Source organism: Rhipicephalus microplus, chromosome 4 (genome assembly GCF_043290135.1).
Source record: "Rhipicephalus microplus isolate Deutch F79 chromosome 4, USDA_Rmic, whole genome shotgun sequence".
Taxonomy (NCBI): domain Eukaryota; kingdom Metazoa; phylum Arthropoda; class Arachnida; order Ixodida; family Ixodidae; genus Rhipicephalus; species Rhipicephalus microplus.
Window position 1 is genome coordinate 4720422 of NC_134703.1, and position 13548 is coordinate 4733969.

Here is a 13548-nt window from a genome sequence, read left to right on the forward strand (position 1 = left end):
ATATGCGTCGGTTGTTTGGTCGCCTCACCATAAACATGACATAGCTATGTTAGAATCTGTTCAGAAGAAAGCAATAAGGTTTATTTTTCGTCGCTATGACCAGCGGTTCTCGCCTACTTCGCATGCGCATGTTTTATCACTGCAGTCTCTAGAACATCGGCGCACTTGCGATCGTATCATCCTCCTGCATAAGACTGTTCACACAGGCTTGGGTGTTCTAGCGCCCATTTCTTTTGTTGCAGCTTCTGCGCGCCGTACCCGACGATTTGATCCCTTAAACATTACGCCCTTTAGAGCTAGTCTCGACTGCTTTAAGTTTTCCTTTTTTCCGTGGACCGTGGATCTATGGAATGAGCTTGATGGGTCTCTGCGCAGACTCGATGCTCTGCAATTCGAAAAAGAGTTGCGTAGTCATGTATTCTGATAATTTGTTTTACTGTTTGAACATTTGTATTCCACTCCTGCAATGTCTCAAAAACTGAGACAGCAGTATTTGTAAATAAAAATAAAGCCATTCGCATCCTAACAATCAGTTCACCAATCTCCTGCGCATCCTCACTTTTTCAGCAACATAATGTACTAACAGTGTGTAATTTATTTAAATATAAACTGGGGATTCTTGTATTTAAGTGTCTTAATGGTACCATAACAGTCAATGTTTTAGAGAAACTTCAATTGTTGAACTCTAATCCTACCAGGTTTGCCTCAAACAACAACTTTTTACTACCACATGCACGCACTAACTACGGCAAGCATACTACCATATTTGCAGCTATCCAATTTTGGAAATCAGTACCACTAAGCACTAAACAATCATTAGCTGCTTTTAAAAAAGAACTTAAACATCTCATCTCGCAATCATAACTCATCTTCATTTATATACCGGCGTTCTCTTACATTTACAGCTATTACTGTGTGCGTTATTTTCACATTTATTACCCATGCACATTGGAGTTCTTTTAATAGCTGTATATCATTAATTAACGTCATTTCGTTCCCGATTCTACTGCCATTTTTATTGTATGTTTCGTTGTTTTCATAGTTATGCACAATTACTGAACATTGTTTTGTTACCATTTTTACTGGCATGTTTTATTGCATGTTTGCGTTGTTTTTGTTACTATCAATAATTACTTAATCGCTTTTTATTGCCATTTTGTTGTACTTATCAACATGTCATTTTCTAACAGGAGGTCCCCTTTCAGCCTTGTGCTATGGGACCTCCTTCTGTATATTCTACCTCAATGCGTGTATATTTTTTGCGACAAATAAAAAATATCTTCTTCTTCTTCTTCTTCTTCTTCTTCTTCTTCTTCTTCTTCTTCTTCTTCTTCTTCTTCTTTTTCTTTTTCTTTTTCTTTTTCTTTTTTTTTCTTTTTCTTTTTCTTTTTCTTTTTCTTTTTCTTTTTCTTCTTCTTCTTCTTCTTCTTCTTCTTCTTCTTCTTCCTTATTCTGCAGAAATAGAAGTTTTGCCAACCAATATCTGAACGTTGTTAGCTTCTGAGCCGGCCATACAGTCACCCTTGGTGAAAGAACCGAATCAGTTCCGAAACGTCAGGTCAGTTTATAGTTTTTAAATCTTAACTTCAGTAACGTTGAACTATAAGTGGCTGGGTTGTTTATTTTATTCGCATGAATTTTCACCCAGACCGAAAGATCTATGTCGAATATGTTCACCTTTAAAAAGTAGTTGCTGCCTTTATATTGTTGCATCTATTGCGAAACTTATTTTAGGGGCGAAGCTCCTTGTGTTTAGAGAAATTTATTCTCACAGACAGTGAGCATCAATTACAATCCAACAGAACATTGCGACAGAACACAACATCCACAGACACACCAAAAGTTGTTACAAAAAGATATGTGTCCATATGTAAACGGAATACAACATACACAACTTACCTAACTAAACAGGAATTGTTACAAAAACAATGTCTACATATGCACAATACATGGTAAACGAAGAACACACAAATGAAATGTAGAGATCAATCTGTCAGATATTTAAATAGTATTTACAAGGTATTTGTATGAGTACTAAACAAAGATTAACCTACCAATCCCAGGCAGGCCTGAAAACAAGCCTTACACGTCTCTCACAGATGAACACAAAACGGCAGGACCAGTGTCGAAGGAATTCCTCCTCACCCAGAAAGAAGAGTTCCTCCGACAACACAGATATTATTTCTTTGTACAGTCGCTCCAAAATCGGGAAGAGAGCACGGCGGCGACGACCTGCTGCAACAGCTTCAAAATGGTTACGCCAAAGACAGTAGGCACCAGCAACAATGAGAAGGCAGGCAAAGCGGCCTCGAGAACAACGTCCAGAAGAAACAAAGCGGTTTACTCCGAGGCCACGAAATCCTGCATGCACAGCCCTCCAGAAAACACGAGCAACGACACATTGCCTTAACACATGCTGATTTGTTTCCCGTAGGGAGCAGTTCGGACATGTTGATGACTGGACTATTCTCCACCTTTCTAGTCGGTCAAGGGTAGGAAGAACGCCCCACCCAAGCCGCCACATGGAGTCCCGGAGGTGGCCAGGTAGAAATGATGCCGTCAGCGTGCTCCAAGACACACGACTAGAGCGAGTGCGGCGTGCTGGAGGAACTAACGGGAGCAACAACGCGGCTGTTGTGTCAACGATAGAATTGTCTAACACATCTAAATCAGGGCAAGTCGACTGGATATGACGAAAAAACGCGACAGCTGTTGCATAAAACGAAGAAAGTACTAATGATTGTGGTCCCTGATTAAGGCGCACATTAGGCAATAAATACCGAAGGTGAGTGCCTAGAAAATAATATGCCAGAGTTCGCGCGGGGGATTCCTCTCCTTGTACGAGGCGCAACAGGAAGCGCAGGGCCAATAGCCGGCAGCGTATTGATACTGAAGGGAAAGCAAAACTTCCCTGGGAACGCTGCTGTCCTAACGCCGCACGAGAAACCAGCTCAGTGCCGCCAGACCAAAAGAAGGAACACAAGGCAGACTGCAATGACCTCACGATGCGTAAAGGTGGCTGTTCCACGCGAGAAAGGTACCAAATGCGACCACAGAACACAGTCTGCGCAAGATACCTCCGCTCAAGAAGTGGGAAGTCGAATTCCCGGGCGTTCTCAATTTCTTGTTTTACTTCATTGAGGGCGTTTAACCAAACGGAGTTACAAATGCCGTAGTGGTTGTATAGAATTCCTAAAATGCGAAGAGACGCAGCCGGCTGAAGAAGAGATGTGGACCTAAGTGTGGAGTTGGGATAGCCGATGAACAAATACCGGGATTTAGGGAGCTTTAGCGCGGCACCTAAAATGTCCCCATACTGGAAGAATAAACGCAGGCTATGAGAAAGACTGTCTTCATCTGAAAGGTACAGGGTTATGTCGTCAGCAAAAGCTGTGACTTTTATGGTACTGCTGCCGGGAAGCGCAAGACCCCGGACATGCGAATCTGCTTCTAGAGCGCACAAAAATGGCTCAAGGCTGAGGACAAATAGAACAGGAGACAAGGGGCATCCTTGACGAACCCCACGTGTAATAGAAAAGGCAGCACTCTCCCAACCATCTACAACTAGTGTGCTTTTTATACCAGAGTAGGTATGTCTAATTAATTCGACAAAAGCACCGGGAAGACCAAGGGCTGTGAGCACTTTAAAGATATACGTGTGCTATAGTCGGTCAAATGCTTTCTCTTGGTCTAAAGAGACAAGGAGACCACGCGCAGATCGCGACAGAGTATAGGCTATGATATCCCAGGTGATAAAGGACAAACTGTGTATTTCCCGTCCAGGCATAGATGAAGCCTGGTAATGACCCACCAGGGTGTTCAACAGAGCCTTCAAACGTTGAACGATCACCGTCGCGAATAAGGGCGAAGCTCCTTATGGCGTGGCTTGTGCGTCCGTCGTAGTACGTAACCGCCAGTGGCACATATTCGAAATAGCAGTCCTTACAATTTTGACCTCCAAGCTGGTTCCGGTGAGAGATTTCTTCTGTGCGTTGTTAAACAATAAAAGATAGTGCTCAATGCACATGTTAATGGCTGCTAAGGTGGAATGAGAGACAGGAGCACTCGGCCTTTAGGTAACGCGCACGCTGCGATCCCCATTAGCAGCTATTGGCATGTACATTGAGCACTATCTGACAAGAAAGGGTTGCTACGTTATACTCGCTGGGTGTAACTTCCTTGGTTTTCGAAAGGTTTAGCGAGCGTTGGGCCACATAGCCATGAATACAGTGAACTAGTATATACCATGAATTCGAGGTGGTGAAGTGGCAAGCACTCCGGACCAAGACAGAGCTTCAAGATACCTCAAGGTCAAGCAAATTGACATTGGAGGCAAAGTTTTCGAGGTTAGCGCGTACGCCACGGCACCACACGATACTTGTAAAGGAGGGATTCGCGGGATCCCCGTAAGCGATACTCAGGACATTTTGACCCGAAAGATTGTGAACGCGAACAACCCGCTCGCGCTGCAGGCCAAGAGAATCAAGGACACCGGGAGAATCATCATAGCATTCGAAGGACACAAGGTGCCCAGATTCGGGAGATATGGACCTTCACTTTTGCAGTGCTCCCTTTACCGCAAAAACATCGATATATGTTACGTCTGTGGAAAGCTGGGACATTGGTCTGACGTCTGTCCGAACCAAGGTGAAACCATCTGCAGAGGCTGCGAGATCAAGAACCCAGGTAGCCTGCACAACTGCAATCCAAGATGCAGGCTGTGCGACGGTCACCATCCCACGGCAGACAAGGAGTGCAAGAACAGGTTCTTAGTACCATACGTCGGCAGACGCAGACGTTGGGAAAGATCGCGAGCAGCCGCAGAAGCCCGGGACGCATCAATCACATCGAGTCCAGACATCAACGACAAGCAGCTTATTCCAGCCTACGGGACCCAGAGCATCCAGACTACACAAAAACAGGAAATGCGGCCCCACTCCAGGGGGAGGTCGCGTTCCAGAAGAGGTTCTAGACCCAAGGCCCGCTCCCAATCGCGCTGGCGCTCGAGCTCTCAAGGTCACCATCAGGGTCGGGATCAGCCTGGGCGGCACCCGAATGACCAGCTGCCTGGGCGTTCAGTTGAAGATCACGGCTTCACACCCGAAGAGGACGCCTGCAGTTACATCGAACCGAGCTGGGCTGAGCGAGTGCGCAACGGCGCGGCAGAGGTGATGACAGGTAAGCTGCCAGAGCATGATAGAATTGCACAGCTAGAGCAACAAAAGGCGAAACTTACAAAATCGAATGAGAGGCTATCAGCTGAGTTAAAGGAAATAAAAATTCTTCTCACTAAGCTAACCAGCGCGCAGTCTTCACAGCCAATGCCTCAGCCAGTTGATGGCCCTGTGGCTGAAAACGTGCGGAACTCGAGAACCACAAAAAAGAGGGCAGTCATCGCAGAACACGTGAGAGCCAACCAAATGACCATGTCAGATATGAAAGAGGTCTTTGACACGCTCAGCAAAGTAGTAGCCAATCTTAGCGAGCAGATGGGTAGGCTACAGTCAAGCGTGGCGGCACTGGAAGAGCATATGACTTTGCGCATTACAAAGGTCGAAGCATATCTGCACAACACAGCAAGGCCTCCTCATGCACCAAACTCACCCCTTCGGCCACCAATACTAGTGGTACCAAACCTGTTGACAGGTGCAGCATCAGGCTCTGGCCGTCCATGTAATAACCATGATGGCAGCGCTACGTGAAGCATTTCGTATCTGGCAATGGAACTGTAGAGGTTACCTTAAAAAGAAGGCAGCCCTACAGCAGTATATTAGGAGCAGCCAAGAAAAGCCTCATATTATATTATTACAAGAGACCCTTTCACCGCAAGCAACGTTGCCTGGATTCCGGCCTGTAATAGGGGATACTGAAGGGAGGGGAGTCTGCATCTTCGTATGCAACAAACTAACGCACGTAACCCACGACCTCAAGATAGAAGCAGGCCGGTTGGAACACGTCATGGTAGAGATCGTGCCAGGTACCACCAACCGTCAGAGCATTTTCATTGTTAATATATACAGCAGTCCAAAGGAACAAAAGCAAGCGTTCAAGACGGTTCTGAAGAAAGCTGTTAATATCGCCGGGGAATGCCTACTCATCATAGCAGGTGATTTCAACGCCCCTCACCATACATGGGGTTACAAGTACAACACTGGGAAAGGAAATCGACTTTGGCAAAGCGCCAGTGAACTTGATCTCACCCTAATCACAGACCCCAGCCTACCAACAAAGCTTGGTACATCTTGCTGCAGGGATTGAACCCCGGACCTTACATTTGTATAGAACATCAAGAAGGCCCAGTGGATGAACCTTGCTGTAGACCTAGGGAGTGACCACTGCATTCTTGCTACTACCTTCCCCGTGGAGCGTAAAAAGCAGAGAGAATTCCACTTCACAGACTGGGATAAGTTCAGGAAGATAAGGATGGAAAGGGAACAAGATGGCCACAGACAAGGCTTGGAGCAGTGGGTCAAACAGATTAAAGATGACATCCATTCCGTCTCCTCCACCATTACCACAGATTTTCCGGTTGAAAGAAGGGATAGCCGACTCGCTCATCTTCTTGAGGCAAAGCAAGCACTACTGAACCGTTAGAAGGGTCAGCGCCTGAACCGAAGACTGAGGGAGAAGATAGCTGAGGTAAACAGATCAGTCGAGGAACATTGTCGCGCACTATTCAGGCAGCAATGGGACGAAATCTGCAACTCCGTCGATGGTCAGATGCGCAATGGCAAGACATGGAATATGTTAAAGCATCTCCTCAACGAAAACACCACCAAAACAAATCAAAAGTATGTTATCGCAAGAATTTGGCATAAAGAGTTAGGGCGCACTACAGAACAGCAAGTTGTGCAGCGGCTCGTGCATAAGTACCTCCCAATCAAAAGAGGATTGGCACCACCAAGTAGACAGTACCAGGGCAGGCCCAATCCAGGTCTTGAGGGCGACTTTAACATCGAAGAGATCAGAAGAGCCTTGCATGATCTCAACGGCAGGTCAGCCCCTGGCCCGGACGGTATATCAAACAAGGCCCTTCGTAACCTTAATGATGATTCAATTGAAACCCTGAAAGATTTAATCAATGCAGCATGGAAAGAAGGCAGGGTGCCAGTGCAGTGGAAGCTGGCTAGGGCTATCCTTATTCTTAAGCCAGGAAAGCCCCCTAACTTGGACAACATGAGGCCAATATCCTTGACATCATGTATCGGCAAGGTTGCAGAACATGCCATACTGCACAGGATAAACAAGTACTTGGAAGATAACGACATATATACACACAATATGGTTGTATTCAGGGCAGGGCTATTCACACAAGATGTATTGAAGCTTATCAAACACCAGGTCATCGACAACAAAACCAGAGACGTGAGAACCATTCTGTGCCTAGATCTAGAAAAAGCGTTTGACAACATCCACCACTCATTCATACTCGAAGCAATTTCCAAGCTTGGTCTGGGGAAAGCCTTTTATGACTACGTATGGTCCTTTCTTACAGATCGGAAAGCCGTGATGAAGATTGCATATATCGAGACCACAGCAATCGATATAAAAGCAAGGGGAACGCCGCAAGGGGCAGTGATTTCACCAATGCTGTTTAACATTGCCATGATTGGACTTTCAAAGAAATTATCGAGCATTGAAGGATTGAAGCACAGCATCTACGCAGATGACATTACCCTCTGGTGCACAGGTGGAAGCGAGGGGCAGATTGAGAGTGCCTTGCAAGAGGTGATTGACACCGTAGAAGAGTACCTTCGTCCTTCTGGGCCCAAGTGCTCCTCGAGTAAGTCAGAACTTTTACTGTATCAGACTGCACGCCGGGGACCAAAGCCCAGGGGATGGAAGCCGTTAAACCAGATAGACATCCACCTCCGTACAAATCAAGGGGATGCCATCAAGAGGGTCGACTCCATCAAAGTCCTGGGCATGCTGATAAAGTCTAGCGGCGCCAACAGCAAATCTATAGCAAAGTTAACTTGGAAAACAGACAGTGTGGTGCACCTCATACGCAGAGTGGCCAACAAAAGAAATGGTATCAAGGAAGACAACCTCATCAGGTTGATGCCTGCGTTTGTTCTAAGCCACTTCACGTACGAGGCAGCAATGCACAACTGGTCAAGAGCAGAGTCCGAGACACTGAATGTGCTCCTCAGGAAAGTTATCAAGAAGGTCCTGGGCCTACCCATACATACCAGCACCGAGCGTCTGCTTGAGCTTGGCATTCACAACACGCTCGAAGAAATAGCAGAAGCCCAAGAGAGAGCACAGTTTGTAAGGTTATCTACAACAAGGTCGGGGAGAATGATCCTGCAGGAGCTGGGCCAACACCCAAAGGCAATCAGACGCAATTACAATGATATCCCCGACAAAATCAGGGAGAATATCACGGTGTCTCCTATACCAAGAAACATGCATCCAGAACACAACGTCGGAAGAAGAATAGCGAGGGCCCGGACTATACTTCGTCAAGTCTCAAACGAGGAACGAGGGGTCGTATTTGTTGACGCGGCTTCCTACGCCAATGGGAAAGCGTTTATGGCTGTGGTGGTTGATGGGGCTGGCCATGTCGTCAACTCAGCGACGGTCAGGACGAAAGACCCAATCATGGCGGAACAGGTGGCTATCGCCTTAGCACTCAAGATGTATAACATTGAAGTCGTCTACAGTGATTCCATGGCAGCACTACGGGCGTTCGCCAAGAGGACGGTCTCTGAACAAACGCTGAGAATACTGCAAGGCAAGAACATAACGCATCATCTTCTGAGTTAGTTCCCGGCTAACCTTGGGCAAATCAACGATTCCCCTCCCAATCTCAATGAAGCAGCACTCGAGGCGGCGCGAGAACTGTCCAACCGCGCCTCCCCTGAGATGCGTTCTACCGGTGAAGGGGATAACCGGGAAATTCTTACAACATATAACGAGCTCACTAAACATTTCTACCTGTCTAGAAGGATTTTCCCTCCACCTCACAAAATTCTAACCCGGCCCCAAGCACTTACATTGAGGCTTTTGCAAACGCGGATGTACCCTACTTTGAAAATGTTACACATCATGTACCCTGACCTATACCCAAGTAAACTTTGTCCACATTGTGGGGAAATAGCTTCATTAGAACACATGCTCTGACAGTGCACCAAATTCACTCATATATCGAACATCACCTCTGCCAGATGGGAGGCGGCAATCCGCTGCTCGTCCTTGGCAGATCAGCTCTGGGCTGTCCACCAAGCCCGCGAGGCAGCTGAGGAGCTTGGAATCTCCGTCCCCACGTGGAAGCTGCCCGCAACACAGTGATCTGTGTTTTGGAGGACCAAGTAAAAGTTTATCCAATCCAATCGAGGTGGTGAAAGGTGGAAAGTAAACCCGAAGCGCAAGCCGTAAGAAAGTGTGCATGTGCCACCTCCCGTTTAGTCCTTGAAATGTCCTCTGGATGGCGGTGCTTCTATATGGAGAATATATGATGAAAAGATGCGAGATGGTGGTACTTGGAGTGCTGAATAGATGGACGAATGGACACACAGACAGATGCATGGATGAACGCATGAACGGACGCAGGCGCGGATGCATTGATGAACGCAGGGATGGACGCACGAACAGACGCACGCACGGACGGGTGGATGGACGCATGGACGGTTACACAGACGTACGCAGGAACGGACGGAAGCAAGAACGAATGGACGGACGAATGCTTCGCCCCACTCCCCATCATTCACTCCGTGTATATGCTGCCATTTTTTTCTTTCAAGCTCGATCAAAATGGGGGAGAATCGAGAATTCGGCGCGCGCCCGCGAACGCAGACAAGTGCAACTAACCACGGACGAATGACACGTGGCTGGCCACTGGCACTGGCAATTTCCAACAATGTGGCCGTTCTGGTGGATATTTTCTATAAAAAAAAACCTTCTTCCTTGGATGCCAGGAACATGTGTATTCTAATGTCCCACGGAAAAAGATACGTTGGTCGGACGGGAAGGTGCTTGAATGCAACATTGAAGTCACCCGAGAAAAATGAGCGAAAAGCTATTAGCCGCTGCCTTAGTATTCACTGCAGGGATTTTGTCGGCATATCGCAATTTCGTGAAGCAAATGTCATGGTCAGACACAAATAAAAAAGAGCAAGATTAATAACGGAAGCTGCAGAAGTAGTGCGCCTTTAAGTGTAAGTATGGCATATCTACCCTTACTTAAAAAATAAAAAAAAGAAACTGCCTTTTGATCATTCAGATGATCTCTGCCTGTTCGTGACATTATGTTGTGACGCGGTGATGTTAAGTCAAGTGAGATAATAGTGCATCGGTGGTTGTCGCGTGTGTTTTGACTACAACGATAAAAATGTGTCCACATTTCAGAATAAAGATCACTTGCAAGTCAGTCCTTTGTGGTCGTCTAAATTTCAGCGCTGTTCTCATTTCTTAGCACACTGCACCGACTTTCTTAAGACTTAATCATAACAAGCTTTATTTAGGAGCGAAAAGGTTGTTAATCATTCCCGAAGTTGTTTTTGTTTAATTTCACGCCTGTCGATTTACTTTGCTTGCATATTTTGTGAGCTGTCTTGCAGCTGTATCCGCAAAAGTATTACCAATTTTGGTGAGCTATTCTCAGCAATTTCACTATATTTGACCAAGGTTTAAACGTAGCAATTTCATAATTTCGGCACGTGCGATACTGACACCACTAAACGAAAGAACAAAATTCAATGTCCCTTTCTTAAAACAAAGACAGTAAAGCTTCTCTGACGCAATTTTGTTTACCTCAACTTTCGCCACACAGTTTGCACACACTATGCGTCCTAATTGCACCACAAATAATGTTCTTGTGCCCAGCTATGATCATCCCAGCTATGACCCTGCAAGTTACTCATTCTCCTCAAAGAAACTGAAATGGCGGAGGGGTTTCACACATGAAGAGCTTGGTTAGTTCCCCATTCGGAACCTCACTACGCCACTCGAATTTGATCACGTTTACAAGCGGACTGCACTAGTTGCCGCAAAATTGACACACGCTGAATAAATTACTTACTATGAACCCTACAAGTTATGAACAGGCCCGATAGACACAAGGTGTAATGAAGCTCGGAGCCGAAATACTCAAGACACACTCCAGGTAACAAGGGTGAATAAAAAGGCACACAGTCTTTTACGGCGGCCTTTGAAGTTTTCAAGCAACAATTTCTTATAAAGATCTGGCTATAGAGAAACATTTTATATTGCTTGTAAAATTTTTTGTCATTTTCAAATAAAAAAATGAACCATAATCATCGCGCCCATACGACGTCTTGCAATAGTGTGCATGTTTACTTATTTTCAACTTCAGAAAAGTCTTGCAAAAAAAAACTTTTTTTAACTCTTGAACGCATATATGAGATCTTTTGTATACTAATACATGGGTCTTTCAAAACATGGTTTATTGTACAAAGAAGGTTATGGAATGTCAAAAATCGTCTAATATTACTGATAATGAGAATCATTAGGGTAGTAATATACTTCCCAATGGGCTTTTCACAGAACTCTACTTCTACTGGAATTTCTCAAAGCCTTATGTGGCGCACAGGAGAACATCGCACGTTGAGCAAAAAATTGATCACGTTTTATTCTGTTCACTTGAGCAGCACTGGCAGCCCTTTAATTGCGTTTGAGGTTGGCCGTTTCTCCAGCAAAAGGTGGCACAGGTGGGAGCCGCATTTCATCTGGTACACCGGATGTCTTTCCTACCACCTTGGAAGACCTTGAATGTTCGTGCCTGGATGAGTGTATCTTCCATAGTATTAGTTTAGCAGTCTGAAGAGCCAGCGCCTTCTATTTCCATCGTATAAGTCGTGGTCTGTGCATCACCATTTTAGCAAGTAATTATGGACAATGGTTCATTCGCATCATCATGCCCTTCAATGTATCAAGCATTGTTTGGATCATGAGGTGGACTACAGCCCCCACACCCTGTTTTCAGATGACTGCGCACTGAGTCTGAGAACTAGCGTCCCAGAAGGCCCGAAGGAAAGTATTTTTCCTGTGAGTAAATGTAATCGAATCGACAGTACGTCTAGTTCCTCAGAAACTGTAAATGGTATTAAGCATTCAATAAATGATTTTGCTGGCATTTGTCTCTGCAGAAAATGCATTCATTGACATGTTTCTTGCAGAAAAAGAAAAACGCGCGCAATGACCTGTCGCACAGATAAAAAAGTGCCCGTGCGACAAAGGGAACCCTGGCGTATGATAGCTGAATCCGTCGGAATCTAAATCTTTTTTCAGTTAATTCCTAGGCATTGCTTCGGATGTAGTAACCATCTCAAGACGGAGGACTTGGGCTTCGTAGATACAGAGGCGTTGAAATGAGGTAGGAAATATCTTCTCTACGAGTGTTTAAAGGTTAACAGACGCACAAATGGGGAAATTATGTAAAAATAGATACAAACCTCTAATCGCAAAAATGCATTTTTGAAATGTTCCCTTACCACGTGCCCATTAATAATTATTTGACTACGTTTTCGAAATTAACTACGCGCTTGCATCGCGTAGTGCAGTTTGCCTTTACGGTATCTTTCACTGTAACAATGTTCAGCATCGCCCCCACGTTGCGGGGTAGTTGGCCTTTCTCCCAGGGATCTATAGACGTAACAGCTTACAAGGGTAAAATTTTGGAGGCTGGGAGTATATAACGAACTAGATGCTATTACATAAGTTTAGAATCGTGTTCGCAACCAGCTTGAGTATGCATTCTTTAAGGCGAAAGAAGTTTCACAGTTTCAAACTTTGGCCCATAGTTTATCAATTTTCATTTATTTATTATTTATTTGCAATACTGCCAGTTTCTACTGAGACCATAGCAGGTGAGCACTCTATACAGATGCCATGATCGCTCATCATCGTAAAAAAACTAATACAGAACATAAAAGCAACATCAACCTGGCACTTTTTACATTAGCAATGTTTACACAACATAGCAAACAAAATATAAGTGCTTACAAAAATAGCAAGTTTAACAATAACACGGCTTACATGGCTGTTTACAGAACATACAAGTAGTACATACTGTTACTGTTTGTACATCAATGTTAACGTTTGTACATTTTTGTGTGTACACTGCATTGCACTTCTGTGGTTTCCCGATTAAAACAAGTAGTGGTCTGTAGTGGTCACCGATATAGCCATTTGAAAATACTTTTGTACACACCCGGTATATATGCTAAAATAATAATAACATTGTGTGCGGCTTTGCATGCCATAAATACGATACAGCTATGGGGCTCACCATACTGGAGGGTTAAAAAAATTTGGGCCATCTAATATTCGTTAGCGTGCACTGAAATATCTAGCATTTCGTTTCCATAGAAGTGCGACCGTAACAACCGGGATAGAACAAACGACTTTTGGGTCATCAGCAGAGTACCGTAAGCACCATGCAAAAGAAGTATGACAAATCGATTATTTTCGCTCACACGCAACCACCACAGCTTCCGACCAGAGATAGAATCATCATTTCGCTCAGCATTGCTGCATCTTACAAACAAAGTTGCACATGTGCTCAAATGTATTGCTGCAGTTCCA